Genomic DNA, 19,407 nt, shown 5'->3' on the forward strand with positions numbered 1-19,407 from the left:
AAAGTTAGGTCGACGGCGTTATATCTGCAACAAGACGGACTTGATTGATCATCTGGCAAAATTCGTTAGGACCAGAAAGATTAGGATCAGTGGATTCTATTATATTATTTAATTTATAAATCCGCAAGGCATAAGATTTTAGCAAAAATGTTAACTAGAAATGACTTAAAAATGCTATTAGATTTTCTTTGTTGTCCATCCGTATAGAAAAGGGAGATACACATTAAAACTTATGTCCCGAAGCTTAATACGAAGCTAGACGAAATCCATAGAACTATAAAGAAGCGGATAGAGATGAAGTTTTACTTGAAGAAAAACTTATTAAAGGATCAGAAGGTATGTTCGACTCTCAATACAGAAGAGGCAAAACGAAGAAGCTCAAGAGCAATTGGGAAAGCCCATATAAAATTACGAAGAAAATCAACGATGTGGTGTACACTTCGAGGAAAAATCTTCAAGAAAGAAATAAGAAAATCTTTAAGAAAGAAAAAGAAAATTGATCATGTAGATAGTCTAACGTTAATAAAGGAACTAGGTAAAACGGTAGAAAAACGTAGGGACAAATCTACGAGTGATTAACACCTTTGCATGAATGAAGCGTCATATGTTCTGACTTAGTTGTCTTCTCTATCAGGGATGGAATCTGCCTTTAGTAGTTCTGATCGTTCCGGAAGATGAGAGAGAGATAAGTGAGTTATGTGGCTGAACTGATGTCGATTAATTTGTAATAGGCAAGATAATATATTTCGTGAAGACAAACATTCGGCTTGAGTAATGAATCAAATTTTATAGTAGAACAAAGTGGAGGAATAGATTTTTTCTTCTTTAGAAAAAAATTCTCGTGGTGCGAAATTATTCGTTGCGAAAAGCTTTCTGAAGCAAAGAAATTTTGAAGTCTTGACCGAGTTGGGTAATTTATTCGAAGAAGAAATTTGTCTCTGGATCAAACAGTCGAAGAAAGAAGGAAAAGGATAGAGCACTCAATTGGATACTGCAAATTCCTTGGGATTTTTTAGGCCATAGTTTTCTTTCCAAGCGAAGTGGATTCATGCTGCGGGTGAATGCCAAATCGCTCATCAGTTGGGAAATGATAATGGCAGTCTACCACCTCCCCATGCCAATGGTATTCCAAATGATGGAAAAAATAAGAGGGAAAGAGCCTAAAAAAGGACTTCTGCCGGAGATAAAGCTAAGAGACGAATTTTGCCGAAGTCCTTGATGACTTGGTTATTAGGACAAAGAAATTTGAAATACGAATGATTTAACAAATAAGCAGGTGTTGTCAATGAGGAATTCTAGAGTCGAAGGTTTATGATATGGAGAAGTTAGCAGAAAACCTCTTAGTGAAAACTCTTAATGCAATTTTTAGTGTGAAAAGGACCATAATAATTGACTCCAACATTCGAGAAGGATTTAGTCTTATTCATATGAATCTTGACCCTGAATGTAAATAGGAGGAGATTTATTTTGTTTATTTGTTTTGGTGTTAACTGTTGGTGTAGAATCAGTTTCAGAGAGTATACTGTATGAGTTGTGTGTCGGTATATCTTGTAGCCACATTTCGAATTGATGGAACGTGTGTGAATTTGACATATCTGCAATTGTATTAGATTCCCTCATTTTGCTAGTAGATAGAAACTCAGCTCGGTAGATTGAAGCGTTAGTGGACATGTAGACATCCTTTACTTCGTTATTTGATGTGTTCCGTATGGTGTAGGTGTCTCCCAATATTGAGACTTTTAGGTTTATTGGTGGCATATTTGAGCCAGCGACCATACGATGTACGCCTACTGTCTCACCGCGCCGAGATACTACAAGAAGTCGTTAATGTACGTTACAAGAACTATAAACAAAAACAAGTCACGAGTAATACGCCTATCCTGTAAAAATTTAGCGAATAGAATGAAACAATAAATAGATACGTATAGATCAACTCGATCAATGCCCTCCCACGTAAGTTATGCTGCTGGCAACTACAGTGTGCTTTCTAATTCTAGACATTTTGTATCTCTTCATAGAATTCTTTTTGAATTCATCATTCCAGCATCATTCCAATAACTTAAAAGTTACACAATTCCCTTGTCCTTCCAGGCTAAAAATGTGATTTTTCCTTTTTTACAACAAGTTACAAACAAGTTTTCTTATCTAAAAACTTGAATTTTTTTCGTAAATATATCCGAGTTCTTGTAAATATATCCGTAATAAGAATTCTACTGTTATGTTCAGTTGACTAATATAGAAATAGGTATTGTGCATAGAATGTATATTGTATTTAGAATGAATTAATGAAGATCCAAAATTCATCTTTACTTACATCATGCCATGCTGGCCATATGGAGTCTTTAGTTAGATTTTAACAACTATAACAAGATAAATAACAACAATAACAAGATTTTGCATAGTTGTTTATTTCCTTTATTATTTCATCGACTAGCTGGTTCGTGAAAAACAGTTTGAAAAACTGAATTTACTCTAAGTGGCATGTATTCATTCTCTGTAATACTGACCCAGTCATCTTCCTTTGAAATGCTTGCGTTATTATTGGTGTAAGATTGAATAGTCCCGTACCTTTCGTCTTCGATAAATTATTATATCGCTGTCGTCATTATTGTTCTCAGTATCACCTTTTCTTTAACGAAATTAACGTGTATTGTTCACCTGAGAATCACTTGAATCCTTAAAATTTGTGAAAAATATTATAGGTTTCATGGCATATCAATGGTTATACGTGTAAATGGAATTTATCCTTACATTTGGTCGTTATAATGAGCACTTTATCTTCGTTAGTTTCCACCACGTGGAGCAGCTTTATCTTATCGTCATTTCTATCAAACTGCACTGTACTCGAGTGTTCTCAATGGTAAGTGCTGCTGTTTTTAATGATGACGATAGTGATGATGTTATTGCTTTTGCTCTTATTTTTGTTGTTGAACCTTCTCTGCGATTGAAAATATCGGAATGGAAAAAGAATTTTTTTCCGAAATAGAATAATATTTTGCCTAGAAATAGTCTCCTGGATTCTTTTGTAATCTTGAACAATGAATGACGAAATGGAATGAACTTGTCATTGTGTTGGAAAACGTTTTGTTCAATAGATAAGGGCCTGATGATTCCTACTCATCATTCGAATTTATCTTCTCAAAGTTCACAGAGTTACCTTTGTTTCTACAATGCTTACATCCTGCGTTTTTTGCTTGTGCTGACATCCTTTTTTCGCAATCTTGGTAATGTACAAGTTTTATTTCCATTATTCTCCTTCAAAAGTAGATCATCAGAAAGATTTGTTTCCAATGAACGATCCTTCCTTTCTTTGCTATCTATTTTTTCGCACATGGAGTAATTCGCCGAAGGAGACGGAATTGACGATAAAAATCCTCGGCGAAGAAGGAAGTTAAAAAGTTAAATTTCTTTTGAAATAAATTGATTGAGAAGATTCCTTCGGACCCGTCGTTCTTAATATTCAAAGTTATAAATTAATGACCATTTTATTCGACCCTCAAATGAGCTGACTCTTCAAGGAAGTCAGAAGGAATTCTACAGAATTTCTCGCAACTTGGACGTTCACATTTACGAGATGATTTACTAGGATATCTCGTAAATGTGAACATCAAGATGTATTGAGAAATCTTTGTGAATGAAAGTACTGCTTCCGTTATTGAGATATTGCTCTCCCTCGAAGCCTTGATTCTCCATCTGAAATAAAAGAATCGATTCGATCAGTTTTCCAACTTAAATTTATCGAAAGAACGAATTGATTTGCCTCTAATAATTTGATTAAGGTGCATTATTTTTAATGCAGAACTCGAAGGTAAAGCGGAAAAAGATAAGTATCGATTCAATAAGCTAGTTTAAAATTATGCGTATAAGTTTATACGCATTTCACAAGCGTAAAAGGTTTACTTCTAAATATAATTAATGATTTAGCGAGTTACGTTGTCCTTCGGATTGCCTATTATTATGTTCCCGTTAAACGATTAGTTTTTCTTCTCTTTGCTAACTCGATTAGAAGTACTAATGAAGTGTTCATCTAATGTGGATATTGAAGAGTCTAACTTTCCCATGATGATCTGTATGATCGTTAAATGGATTAATCACGAAGCATCTACAATTTTGACGATTCGATTTGAATTACGTTTATTAGCTTGTCCTCCTGTTAATATCTATCGAAGTAAAATTTGTTTATGAAAATGCATTTTGAGTTGCATTAAACAAAAGGAGAAAGAAAAAAAAAGCAGAATTCTTTTATCGTTTATTATTATTAAATTATCTAGATCCGGTTCTTATTAGTCGAGGTCATTCGCATCCTCTACTTGATACAGGTGCCGCTGCCTCTTTATCAATTCGCATACGGCTTCATCTTTGATGTTGTTTTCCGCTTCTTTATCGATATCATCTTTGTTCCCTTCATTTATTTCTGCATGGGTTGGAATAGTATTAAAAAGATTTAGTTGTGATTCATTGCCATTATTTACATCCAATGCAATTGAAGTGTCTATTTTCACGTCTCTATTTGGTAGTACTTCCGAGAAAACGTAGTTCTCCTGATTATCTTTATCATCGATACTATTAATTTGTTTTCTTGCTGCATGTCTTCGGTGGTGATATTTCAGGGGAACATTATTGTGGTCTTCGATTAGACCATTTTTGTCACAATAAATGAATAGTTCCGGTGAAATGTAGCCTGAGTTTAATTTACTCAGAATTGAGTCTTCTTATGAAATAAGGTCTGTAATTATGCTATTGTTTGTACGTTCAATGTTGCTACAGTACTTTCTGGTTGTTTTGAGCGAAAAACAGTCAATTCTATTGATGTTGGCATTGTTGTAAATGGTCTCGTTTTTTATTCTCTTTTTATAATCTGATTTAGCGGTTCTGTGCGTTCTTAGGCATGATCTCAAGCGAATCTTTCAAGTCTTCTTATTTTTTCAATTATAGTTGGACCTGTATTTCATAATATAGGAGCCGCATAAGTTAAAATAGATCTCACTAGTAGTTCATTTTGGCTTTAGTAGCAAGATTTTTATTGTAAAGAATTCTCAAGTTCAGCTTGAAAGCATTTTTTGCTTTATCTAATTGAATCTAGTAGTGTTTATTGTCTTAACAAATGATCTAGATGAACTCCCAAATATTTACGATGCGTTTCTTCGGTATCTCAGTTAATCCGTTGGTGTGGATATCAATAGTTGTTAATTTTAAACTGTCTTTTTTTTTAACTGCAGAGTATTAGATTTGTTTAACTGATCTTTTGAAAAAAATTAATTCGCTTTTACTTGGGTTGATTTTTAAATTTCAGTTTTTGTAATAACTATTGATATCGTTGACAATTGCCTGCAATGTGTATCTGATTTTATCTATGTCTTTGACTGCTTTATAAATTATTAAGTCGTTTGCATAAGCGATTGAGTGTAATTTATCAGAGTTGTTTATGCCAAACTTGTTGATTGGTTCACTGTTGAATAGGATTGGTGATGTGACGGTTCCTTGCTGTAATCCCTTTATTATTTTGAAGGACTTCAATGAGAAATTGATGCTGTCACACGTACGAAATGTCTTTCCCTCAATCATGTTAGCAATCAGTAGAATTAAACCCACTAGAAATTTATAGTTGTCTACCTTATGTATAAGTCCGTTTTTCCATATAGAATCGAACGCTTTTTCTAAATCCAACAGTACAACATCAATGGAGTATTTATTATGTAAATAGTTATTCAGGTCAGAAGTTAGTTTATTTATAGCGTAGTACTCGATATAGATAAGTGGATAAATAGATTTAAATCTAAATTGATTATTCGGAATGATTTTATAAGTATTAATGTGATCCATAATGTTTTTCTTGGTAATTTTTTCGAATATTTCACTTATGTTCATAATAAGACTAATAGGTCTGTAACTTTGTGGTTCTTCTGAATTTTTCCCTTTTTTAAAGTCGGTAGAACTTTTGCTTATTTCCATCTATTTGGATAGTATACGTGATTTATGGCGTTGCTGAAAATAATTGTGTACTTGACAATTATTGATAGTGGTAAATTTTTGATGATTATTGATAGTATTTTGTCAAGACAATAAGAAATTTTATTTTTTAAATTCCTGATAATTGTTCCGACTTTGGTGAACGAGATGAAATATTTTATTTCATTCTTGTTTTGTAGTGGATCATGTGCTGGAAATTGATCAGAAAAAATCATGAAGGTAGATTTGGTATTCCCTATTCTTCGTAAAATATCATGGTATTTGTGTACGGTATCATTTGCTTTATTTTTAATGATGGTATTTTCATTAGTGTATCTTGGCGATTTGTTTTTTTCTAGGTACGTGCCCATGACCTCTAATTTTATCATTAGATCAGTGATATGTATTTCATTTTCATAAACTAATTGCGGCATTTTTCTACCAATCTGAATTAGTTTTTGTTTTGAATTTCCATAATGGATTTGGTAATTACTTGTTCGAGATTCATAATGCTTTCATTTATTTTTTCTATTGGGAGATTTCTATTTGTGAGCAGCTGGTTATTATTCTGTAATTTCGAGTCAATATGTTTAGCAAACTTACACCAATTCGTTTTTTTGAATAGAAATTGTAGGTGGATGATCTGGATGGTTCCAGTGGTACGCCTTTGAAAAGCGTATCTATATCTATTTTATCACGTTGCTTGCCGTGGGGGTCATCGATGACCGGCACTCGACTTGGTTACAGCGCCATGGAGGCCACCGGTGACTCCGACCATGAAAATTGCATAAGACACGTTTATACAACTCATCTTGCTGTAAATAATATTTGAACATAATATGCATCGCATATTAAAAAATTTATGTTCGCGCCTTGCGCAAGTCACGTAAAATTCGCGCCCCAGTCAACGTGTTAAAGGTTAATGCGTTGTGGTCACTGTCATATGAATTAGTTTTTATTTTGTTATTTATTAAATCCAGAATCTCTATTCTGCTGTCAGCGATGCAGTAGTCAAAATAGGAGCTGCTTCTAATGTATGTGGGATTGACCGCCGAATAGATTGTTGTTTTGAATTGAATACCATTATTTTGTTCCCATTGATGTAGGCCTCTACCTCTATCGTTTATGTAGTCTTATCTCCCAATATGTATTTCTTGCATTTAAGTCTCCCGCAATGATGAAGTATAGGTCGTTGTCATCTAATTTGAAGTCTTTAAATAATTCATCTAGTTCTGTTATAAATGTATTTTTTGATGATTGTGTTGCATATATGCCGAATATGAGTAGTGATTTATTTGTGTTTACCATTATTCTCACAGCTGAGTATTCTATTATCTTGTATTTCTTTGGCTGCGTGATGTTTACATATTTGATATTATTTTTTATTGCTATTGCTGTACCACCTTCATAGGAATTTATTGCTCTATCCGATCTGATTATGTCATAATTGTTAAATTTTAGTTTATATTTATTATTTAGTTTAGTTTCTGATATCGTTACAATATCATATCTATACTCATCTAAGTATTTTTGTAAATCTAATCTTTTTTTTAACGAGCAAAGTGAGTTCACATTTATAGTGGACATTTTCAGTATGTTATTTATTTTAGTATTTACCCTTATTTTGCCTGCCACTGTGGCATGCAATCGATTTTCATTGTGTTTTGAATAATTTTGTTATACAACTTCAATTCAATAAGTTGCTATCTTATTTCCTTCAAACTATCTTTAAACCTTTGCACTCCGAACCATTCTGGACGTTGGCTATCAGCTACTCAGCGTTACTTTGTGGTAGAAACGTGCATTTACAGACCCTCGTATTATTTAGTATGGTTTTGGAACTAATTAACATATTATAATGATATTGGACTTATATGAAGTGGTTGAGATCGAGAAATATATATTTGCAAAAAAATTTTATTTGTTATAATTTTGTACAGTGTGATAAATTTTAAAATACTCCCCAAAATGCATTGCAGGCTAATTAGTGCACGTTTGACAATAATAAGTTGTTTGACGCCTGCCACCAGATGTTTTCCTGTTAGAACAAACAATGCAATCCCGTTTTCTTTGTCCCACATCAGGAATATGTAGTTTATTCTCTAATCTATTAGTCCGCAGAAGATGTGGATGGACGCATTCTCGATTCACGAAAATCACCCTTCAACTGGTCAATGAGTGCTTTGACAAACTTGTGACGCGTCATTGGCGTTTCATTATTTGTTTATTTTGAGATATGATAAATAATGTATGAGTTAATGACACACATTTCCAACCCCCAAAAAAAGCGTCATGTTGCGGTGTGTTTTCTTCCGTACCACTTTCATCGCTATCGCTATCTATGTAGTCTCTTCGTTGCCTTGTTGCTTGGACGATATCATTATCACTGTATCGTTTTCTTCTACAGTTAGTCATTCTAACATATCTGTATAAACATCTATTTGGAGCTCATCTTCACTGCTACTTGTGTCATGAGATTCATTCATGTTTTAACTTTTTGCTATTGTTCTAATAAAAAATATAAATAAATACATAGGTTGAAAATTTCTAATTGTTATTACTAACTCACAAGATGATATTTACCAAAAAAACTTTTATTAACTTGCGGATACAGTTCATAAAAAATCAAAAATAATGAATTTACAGGTAAAAATGAAATGGTATTTATAAATTCTTCGCCAACAAAATTCTGCAATTATGACTAGATGTACAAATATGTTGATTCGACTTTAAATTATTGCATTATTAATTTCTAACTGCTTTGCAATAAATATCGTAGGGCAAATCTTGTAATAGTGATGCATTTTCTCCTAAAAATATAAATTTTGTAGTATTTTAATTTGTGACGAAATATTCGTTCACGATAAAAATTAAAACTAAAAAGATAAACATATTTTTTGTAAGTAGCATAGTGTATGAAAAAAAATCTATCTGCCCTAATATTTGTTCGAGATTTTACGAAATATCTGTACTTTATTTCTATCTCCTTACCAATTAATCAAGATCCATCAAATACGAAAAATAATTGATCCGAACATAAATGAAAGCGTAAATTATGATTATGAAAAAAATAAGCTATAATAAGTCCCCATGCTTGATACATCCAATAAAGCTTTGAAAATTCAAAAAATGGGTATCATTTGGAAATGATTATTAACGACAGACGGACAATGATGTAAAAATCAAAAAAAGAAAATATCTTCGCCATTTTATACGAGTTAGCATGAACGTTTCAAGGGAATCCTTTAAAATATATATTCTTATCACTAAGATATAAATTTGAAAATAACTATCCCAAACGAGATATTTTATATAAAAAATAATTCACGACCTTCAGATCTTAATTTCCTCGTTAGTTCGTTTCATCTATTATACGTAAAATAGCATTCGATCATAGAAAAATGAATAAGTAAATTCGACATTTTGTGAATTTTATCATATATTTGGAGTAATTTCGAAGAAAAGGGAATATTGCTTGCATGAAATTTTTATCTCTTTTTTTCGTTCTTATACTTTCCCTCCAGAAAATAAGATCAAAGACATTTACCTTGGTTGTTTATACAAACACGACGTGATCGTATCGATTATAAGTAAATGTAGAAATTATACATAGAAAAGATGGATTAGTCGATACTTCGTTATTTTAATGCTGTGGCATCATATTGACATTTTAGATGTTATCAATTCTCCATACTCAAGTATCATTTCTATAAATTCCCCGTAAATGATTGAATTATAATTAGATATGTAATTCTATATAGAAAAGTCTTCCTTGGATCTGAAAGATTATGTATTCTATTAAAAACGGATTAATTTAATTTATTCTAATATCTGCGTTTGATTTTATCGTGAAAATATTTTTTCTAATAAACCAGATCATTTGATATTACTTTCGATTTTTTGAAATATCCCATACGTTAGCAATTATCCCATTAGTAGAAAAGTTAGATCTTCAGGTATAAAGTCCACTTTTATCGATCCATTGTAAAGGTGAGTTTGTATTAGTTTCATTAGAACACTTCCTGTGATTTCTACTGTTCCATACATGCTATCGATCCATCCTTGAATAGTTTTCTGATACGTGAATATTATTAGAAAGATTACATTAATTAATTACATTATTTATTATCTTGTTTGACAAGGATTGTGTTGATAATAACCAATTCGAAGAAAAAATATTTCAATCGTTATCCAGAGTCAGTGTGGAAAATTCTCTGCGTCTGTTTTCACGCTGTGAAAACATAAATATTTGACCATATTCCGCATAATTTATGATCAAACAACTGTGTGAATTTAATTAAGCACATTATCTATTCATTTCATATTTTTTATAAATAAATATCAAACTAAGTAATCGATACTCCCAGATATAAACGTACTGTGGGGTAATATTGTCGAGCAATTTCTCATTCATACTGTTCATCAAATTTATCAACTTATCAGCATTTATTAAAGATTCATAAAATTCCTTCTCGAGTGAATTATGAAAATAATTGGAATAAGCGTTTGATACATGCATAGAACTTTGAAATATTCAGGATAACAAAGATTTGTTAAAGTCAGATTTTTCATGAAATAAATCTGATTGTTATTACACGTATAAATTTGATTGTTATTATATGCATATAGAGGACAAAGGTGACACCTTCAATTTTGGCATTTCTTTGAATAAATTTATTACATCCTCTAGACATGTTATTTCTCTGTTATGTTCTTTATTATAAATATGTAGATAAAAACGATCCTTTTGCTAGTTAAATATATGTTAGCCTAGCAATTTATTGTCCCATTTTCTTTATCTTATATCCTGATTATACTGTTTAGTAGAAGCAAATAATTTCAGAGTTGACTCAAGAGTGAAATAATAATTTACTAATTTCTGTTAATAGATATAATTACTAAATGCGACAATACGATAGAATATCCCTGGATTTTCCATGTTTCTCAAGTCCAGTAATATTTGCACATATTCAATGTATACATCTATAAAATATTCCTCCTCCTTTATAAAATATCAGTAATTGACTATTTTTTACATTGTCTTTCAAAACATTCTTCCCAAAAATTATGGAAAATTTTTTATCGGTCTCTTTTTTGTCTTAGGTTTCTTCTTCTTAGTCATAACACAGAACCATCAATATTTATGCTTATTAGCAATGGTGATTGTTTTCTGAGGCAGGTCTACGTTTTATCCAACATGTTTCGAATATTTCTGTTAACAATTCTCGTACTGGTCTAATAAAATGCGGCGATACACCATCGTGCATAAAAAAATTTGGCAGCAACTATAATATGGTATAATTTCCATAGGTATAATTTCCGACGTTCGTCGCTACGTCACCCCATATCTGAGTGACTCTCTTCTTGTTCAAGTTAATGGGGTTTTCAGTTGGATTTTTAAAAGAAATTCAATGAAATAAGCAATGAAATATAAATATAGAATATACAACATAAAAATACTAAAAATATACACATTATATTATTCCTTTTTTTGATGCGAAATCAATAGACGATATTTGTTGTGTAAGATTGATTTACTGTGTTATATATGAATCGTTCTGCTCTATTACTTTCTTCTATCGCTCAGGAAGCCTCATTATGCAATCTTTTCAAAATTGTTGAGATTTATTTACAAAATATTCATTGAGGTGGATTTTTATTTCGTTTTCAGATTTTTTCGTGATATTTATCACGGAGAGAATTTTTTAACGAAAGAAGAAAGTAATAATCGGATGGGGCAAGGTCTGGGGAGTACGGAGAATGAGGTAGAAAGTTCCAATCAAATTGTAAGAGTTTCTGTCTTACGACCAACGCAACAGGCGGTCTTGCGTTGCCGTGATGAAAAACGACACCTCGTCGGTTCACAAATTCTTGCCGTTTTTTGGCTATGGCGGCTTTCAGTTTATCGAGTTGATTGCAGTATTTTGCAGAATTGATCGTTTTATCTTCTGGAAGGAGCTCGTAGTATATTTTTCAGTCCCATCAAATGCACAAAAGAACTTTTTTTGGATGAAATTTTGGTCTTGCAACAGTTGAAAGTCGATTTTCCTTACACCAAGTGCATTTTCGATACACATTTTGATATAAAATCCAAGTCTCGTTTCCAGTAACAAGTTTCTTTAAAAAAGAATGTTTTTCATATTGCTGAAAAACCAAATCGCACGTAGAGATGCAGTTCATAAGGTAGGTCTCCGTCAATTGGCGTAAAACTCAAACTTCATACCGATTCACATATTCCATCTTGATTACTTGATTATGTATCATTGTTCTGGGAATGTTAGTGGTATCCACTATCTCGCGCACATTATATCGTGGATTTTCAGCGAGCATACTCTTGATGAGGTCCGTATGAGGTCGTTGCTGGGCGACCGCTGCAGTCTTCATCTTTCAAATAAAAATTCTCAGCTTTAAATTTTGTAAACCAATTGTGGACGTTTCTAATAGTCGTAGTACCACTCCTATAAACGATGCAAATCTCATCTGCAGTGTTCTTTGCACTACTTCCTTTTTCAAAGCAATGAAGCATAACATGCCGCAAATGCTTCTTTTGGCTATCCGTATTGAACGGCATAGAAAAAGATTGTAAAAGAGACTTTGTCATTAACAAAACGTATTTTGATAGGGTTATAATAAAGGTTATAGATTGAAATTGATCCCATAAACGACTATGTTTACTAACATAGTCGGCTCATACATAGCGTGGCGCGGAAAAGACTCATGAGATATCCTAATACTATGTCGCTTGATGTTCGTGAAAACACTCTAAACATATTTAAGGTGATTTTGGACAATTCGGACAATAGGTCGTAGTTTTTTTTACACTTTTCCTCACTTCGTTCACCACTTTGCCTATTATTCTGGTAACATTGGGCGTACATCCTTCTTATAGGGTTACCCTGCTGATTCTTACGAATTTCTAAATGGTGGGCACGTTCCTCCTTGTTTTATTTCTATTGTCGGGCATAGCATTTTTCAAGGACAACCATTCAATAAGGAGAAGTTCTCGAAATTTTCTAATTTCTATTTTTTTATTGGTGGCTCTCTGCTACACGGTGTGAGCATTTACTATACTTGTTCCTAAGAGCAAATGTAGTGCTAATTTCCAATACCACTTGATACTTTTCCGTATCGTTGTTGCATATGACATCATCTGGTCACTTTTGTCAATGCCACATTTTTCCACTATTATATGCTAGTATCGCCAAAGGTTTTTGTTTCGGAGGACGATCACGATGAGTAGAATTCGAGCTTGAAATCATAATAGGTGCATGCTTTTATCATCCCTCCATTTTACCACCACAATACCGTTGTCATCTTCTCGTGCTATCATTTCACCTCTCTTCAATGTGTACGACATTACAAAACGTGGCATAAATTTTTTGTTGTACCGTACAGTTTCAACGACTTGCGTTTTGAATTTTCACAATTTGACTGCTAATTTATAGCTCGTGTAAAAGTTATCGACAAACAAAGTTCGTCCTTCATTTAGTAATTTATCTGCAAGTTCAATGCAGACGTTTTTGGCTATGCCAACTTGCTTTCTTTCGCTGGTATCTCGTTCAGAATATATTTTCGTAGATCATGTATACCCTTTGGTGGAGCACAGTTTGAAAAGTTTTATAACATACTTATGCGATTTAGTTGGTATGTATTACCTGAATATTAGTCATCCCCTCCAAGGAATCATTGTCTCGTCGTCTACAATATCTTTGCCTGGAAAAAAGAATTTTTGATAATTGTTTGTCAATATGTTTAGGAGTAGTAAAACTTGTCCAAGTCTGTTACTCTCTTATATCATTTCGTTATTTGCAAGATGTAAGTTTGCTAACAGTAATTGAAAACGATTACTGGACACGATGCTGTGCGGAAATGGAAAGTTGTATATAGAGTCCGTTGAGCAACATTTAACGAATGGTGTCTGTAGTAGACCCATCCAAATCATCAGTCCGAAAAATTATGTAATTTCTTCAGAAGTGAAAAGTTTCTATTTGTTCAGTCGAGCATGATTAGTCATTTTATGTTGATGCAATTTTTGTTCTGCATATTTATTAGTTTCTATCACTAAAAGGCTTATCACTTTTTCGTCTAAAAAGAGCTTCAAGCACTTCACTTCGCTAATATCAGACGGCAAATCCATCAGAAGCCTACCTTTTCCAGTAAACGGAAATGATTGTTACCTAATGTTAGCAAATTCATTCCACTAGATATTGTTCAATGAATTATCAAAAGTCTTCAGTTCCTCTTCTTCGTCTATAGCAAGTTCTGTCAACATGTCGTCAAGGTCTTCACTTGCATATGATTCCGTAGTATCGGAGTCTAAACTCAATGAAATTCTATTTATCACTTTTCCTCTAAAACTCACTACTTCGTCATCACTACTTTCCTCACTTTCAATTATACTTTTATGTAATGAACATTTTCAGGATAAAAAAATCACTGATGTGCGTCTAAAAAAAAGTATGTTTCTCGACTAAATGAAGGATCTGGGATAACTGCAGTGAGATCCCAGGCAGTCCTCTAACTGATAATCTTCTCGCTTTCCACATTTTGGAATTATACACTTTATTCTTTACAAAAAACCGAAGGCTCTGTAGCATTAGATAATCGACAATGTACGCGCCTATCATATATACCTATTCTTCGATCTGTACTCTGCGATTTTCAAAAGAATACTAAATTTAGATGTCAATTAGAATAGAATATTCTTATTAGAGAACAAAAGCACAAAAAAAATACGCATTTTGTTCCTTGAATACAAAAGGACCGATAAGATTTTGAGGCTATACTTGATATCGGCTCTGCCAGATATTAAGTCTCAGCTTACGATAAAAAAAAATCTATATTCTAAATGCTAAGATGTACATAACTATCTATAGTTGTCATACTTAAATCCACACATAAGATCCTGATCGAAAAATTTAGAAAATGATAAAAGATTTGTACAATGCCGGTCAAATGACCAGCTATGGTAAGAAACGTAAGCGATGAATGTTTCTCCGAAGAAAACAAAGAAAAAAAAACCAAAAGTGAGAAACTAATTAATCTGAGAATCTAAAAATTCAGGAATAGTTAATGATGACTGGAAAAAATAATATAAGTGAAAAATTCATGATTAAATTTGAAAAAAGATCAAATGATTGGGCTCGGTACCTTTAGTGTTATTGCTTATTTACGTTCCGGCGTCCGACAGTCGGATTTTTGGATCCGGCGAGTAACTCAGCCAAATCGCACTAGGCGACGAACGTGTTAATTGTCGTATGAGATACGACCGAAGGAAATTAAAATAATGTGCTCCGGTTAAAGAATTGGGCGAATAAAATGGACCGATAATATTATCGACAATGATTCCTACCCATACGTTGATCGAAAAACGGCCTTGATAAAATATTTTAACCATTGTCTGAGAATTTTTATTATACCTACATTATAGTATTCTGTGAATTCTGAATATTCGTGTTGGAAAAATTATTTTCATCTATGAAGAACACGTTTCGCAAAAATTGTGGATTTCGTTTTAATTTCTTCAACATATAACATAATCAAAAATTACGTTATAGAGGACGATTATCATTGTGAAATGCTTGTACTTATCGAAGATGACATGGATGTAAACCTTCTTCACGAATTATGCATTGTTTGGTGGTATGCGAAATGTCTACCCGATGTCGAATGCTACGTAAACTCATATGCAATCAGTTGTTTTCATTGCAAATGCAATCACTCTTTCCTTCAATGAATCCAAGCTCAACACGTTCAATCTCTTTTGGTCCATGATTGAGTCTGTTCGACATTATTACAGACTCGTTGTCAGTTATGATTCGCTGTAGAAATTATCTTGATGCTTGAGAAGCAAATCACAGATTAATGCAACGGAGTCCATCTCTTTCTTTAAGAATATGTAAATTCCATGTATCGAGTTTTGAAACGAAATCAAGTCGTTTCATGATCATAAATGATCGAATTTGATAAATTTAAATAAATCATACCGATTTATCGTGTATTTATTTGATGGTTTGATTCAATCAATACCTTTATTTTGTCTTTATCAATTTTAATTGACCATTCAAAACGTGGTAGTTAAATATCACAATTGCCGGAATGAAATTGTATACCAGTTTTGGCAATTCTGACTTTTTGTTAAGACATCTTCTCCAGACGAGTCACTTTTCCTTATAAATAATTCTTTCCTTGCTTGAACAGCATTTTTACCTTTTCGATAACAAAGAAGCAAAATATCTCGAAAATTATATTTTTGATTCTCTGCATTTGATAGAATAACAAAAAACCAAAATTAAACAAAATTGTTTACATATATGCCTTCAAATGTTAGCTGTCAAAATATATATAATAATACGGTTTAGAATGAAGTTAGCTGCTTACATTAATGCCTCTGTTACGAAAAAAACGAAATTACTTTCGGAACAACTAAATAGAATAGACAACAAAAAATTTGACCTTCAAATTTATGGTGAAGATCAATTTTGTGGCTAATTTTTTTAACATATCTTCGCTGATCATAAGCTGTGTACGGTCACCTGTAGAATTCGTGACATAAAATTTGTTTACAATTTGTACATATATATCATATAATTAGTTCTCTTGTGTAATGCGAATAATGTAAGCTCTGATCTTATTGCTATAAAGAGGCTGTCATAAAAATAATTAGAATAAAGTCCTTGTGATAGCGTATCTGCGATAATGTATTCTACCTGAGATCTCAAATGTCGCCAGTCTCGGATGATTTTTATAGATTGTATCTTTATCACGCGATTTGTCACAATCTGTTCCAGAATGTGAGGAGAGGGATTGAGGCATTATGATACAATGATCAAATTTGACCAAAAAATAAATTTATCAAATTTCATATGAATCTCATTGCACGCGGAAATTAACAACGAAGCTAATAATTGTGTTCCACAAAGTTCGAGTCTTGATTATATACATATCCTAAAAGTAGAAACATGCGACTAAAAGTAGAAACGATACGAGGAACATCTTCGTGTTATCCCCATTATCGATATTCCAAAAGTATATGCACACTCATGTATTCTTCTACTAACGTCACAAAACCCATGCATTTGTATTATATCTTGAGAATTTGATAATATTTTTTTTACTTATTTATTAGTATTATTATTATTATTATTAACATTAATATAATAAAGTCGGTAACTAGGCGCCCCTTTTTAAAGGAAATGATATCAAACTTCGGCATAATGGCCGCATAGTTATATTCAAATTTACTCATAGGACTGCTAGAGATGAACATAAAAGTATTGAAAATTGATGATGGATCTTTTTAATCAGAAAAGTACAATGTCCAAATTTATGTCTATTCACTAGGCGAGGCCTATTTGGGCATTGAAATCTCCAAGTAATATGACTACATTTGATTTTGGAATTTTAGACATTTCATCGTCCAGCAGGTTCCAGAATTCCTCTACTTTATTTGAGTTCTTCTTATTATCATTTGTTGGTACATGACAATTAATAAAAGTATATAATTTATTTTTACATTTCATTGTCAAAAGAGACATCCTTTCTGAGCGGGATTTGAATTCAGTTACACTGTCTAATAATCTTTTATGGAGATAAAAGGCTTTTCCCAACAGTGGCATTCCTTTCATAATTTGAATCGTAGGTTTGCCTTTAAAGATTCTATAATCCTTTGTTTCTGTCACATTTTTATCCAAAAATCTCGTCTCCTGTACTACTAAAATTTCGTTTCTATCCAGATTGAATTTCGTTTCTATCCAGAAGTAGTTTTAATTCCTTTTGTTTACCAATCTTCAGCAAAGAATTTACATTTAAAGTGCCCGCAAAAAACTGTTTAAACTTAAGTCTGGAAGGATTCCAAGGATGCTCCGATTCTTCCTTATTGCAGATGTTGGGACTCCCCAGAACCCTAGGTCCTGATGCATTGCATAACGCAATGGTGGATTTCTCTTCTGAGCTGCCACCTGGGTTAGTGCTTTCTTTCAGCGACTTTTCCATTCTGCAATTGAAATTGTGTGTTTCACTGGTAGGAATAAAATTCCAAAGTAAGATCAGATTGTTAGTCTGAAATGTTTTGTTTTCGTGGTTGACTCCATTAGGTTCTTCCGCCCTCACAGCCGTTAAGAAATAAGATCTTTGAAGTATCAGTATTTTATATTAACATTATTTTAGGTTTTTTTTCTTTATAATGTTTAAACAAACCTACTATTGTTTAAATATTGCTTTATTGTGATCTGTTTATGTTAAGGATTGTTTAATTAATTAAAAAATTACCGAAATTACTAATTTTTAAGTTCCGCGATCAGGAATAGAGAGTACCAATGTGCACTAGACAGAATGCAAAAGAATACTCAAATAATTGTACTATTGTTTAAATATTACTCTATTCTATCCTGCGTGCAATAAAAATTGTTTAAATAATTATCAAATTACCGAAAATATTAATTTATAAGCTTTTGCGTTTAAAAAAGAGAATCGCGATGTGCACAGATCTGAGTGCAAGAGAAAACTGATTAGTGTATAATATAAAGTTTAAAAAGTTTCTAGATTTTTGAAGTCATAAGAGAATATTTTGACATTAAAGATAGGTCCACGATGTCTTCATAAGTATGTTCATCAAAGTTAACACATTGCATGCCAGTACTTATCTATCTAAACAGATATCCATCAAAACCGTAGCCAGCCAATTTCTGTGTTAAAATCTGATCATCTACAGGATCTAAAGCTTTCTTTAAATTAAAATGAAGTTAAATTTTCATTAGAATGATCAATAAAAAAATATTATTTATCTATATAACAAAACAGCCAAATGTGTTCTCAAGAGAGATATCTTATTACTTTAATATTGAAAAAGGTTTAGTCTTATCTCATAGGACAATTTTTCATAAATTCATGCATAAAACAAATTTTCAAGAACATACTGACCAAAATAAAATAATATATATTCTTATGTCAGAATTAATATTTCTTAATATATACTCTTGTACCAGAATTTACTTGAAAAATTTTACTTGAAGACTAATAAAAAAGACAATGTACGTGTACATTCACTGATTTTCTGTTCCTTATATTCTTCTCTATTGTCTAGGTCAAACTAGTTTGATTTATTAGTAGATTATTAGTGTTGTATATGTTTGCGATTTACCGTATCTCTATAACTTTTACAATTATCAGATGATAATCTAAGAGATTTTTCAAATTGTATAGCTATATCTATGATTGTTTAAAGCGTTAAATCGAGTGACATGCGGATATTTATGTATTTACGTCTTTAAAAACTGATTACATACGTCTTCTTTTATTATTTGTAAATTAATATTATCCATAGCACGTTTATAAACTAATTGAGTTCCTATTCTTTCAATGCAAATGCTATAAGAAGTTACATTTTTTTTCTGGATTTTGAATGATCTCCAAAAAATACATTCTGCTATTAAATTGTCTCTTTAATCGTTAGACGTT

At 32.2% G+C, this 19,407-nt stretch overlaps 1 pseudogene; it reads right to left on the reverse strand.

Annotated features, from left to right (window-relative positions):
• Positions 1-12,832: 12,832 nt before the first annotated feature.
• On the reverse strand, positions 12,833-13,891 carry LOC124957239 (annotated as a pseudogene).
• Between the last annotated feature and the right edge of the window lie 5,516 nt (positions 13,892-19,407).

The sequence above is a fragment of the Vespa velutina genome, chromosome 25, assembly GCF_912470025.1.
Source record: "Vespa velutina chromosome 25, iVesVel2.1, whole genome shotgun sequence".
NCBI classification, from domain to species: Eukaryota; Metazoa; Arthropoda; class Insecta; order Hymenoptera; family Vespidae; genus Vespa; species Vespa velutina.